We start from the raw sequence: 201 nt of genomic DNA on the forward strand, positions 1-201 counted from the left end.
AGTTTCGCAAACTAATAGCGAATTCGGTTACTTATACTAGTGCGTACTGAGTGCGCATTAGGGCTTGTTCATAGTATGTTATTATATTTAAAGATTGTCTTAAATAAATTATCAAATATTTTTAACGATAATATGATATGTACAACATCCGTACGAATCATTTTATTAGTTAAAATGTTTTTAAATATGTATTTAAAACAC

The sequence above is a fragment of the Odontomachus brunneus genome, unplaced genomic scaffold (assembly GCF_010583005.1).
Source record: "Odontomachus brunneus isolate Ranch 3 - 2012 unplaced genomic scaffold, Obru_v1 Obru_scaffold_062, whole genome shotgun sequence".
Lineage (NCBI taxonomy): Eukaryota > Metazoa > Arthropoda > Insecta > Hymenoptera > Formicidae > Odontomachus > Odontomachus brunneus.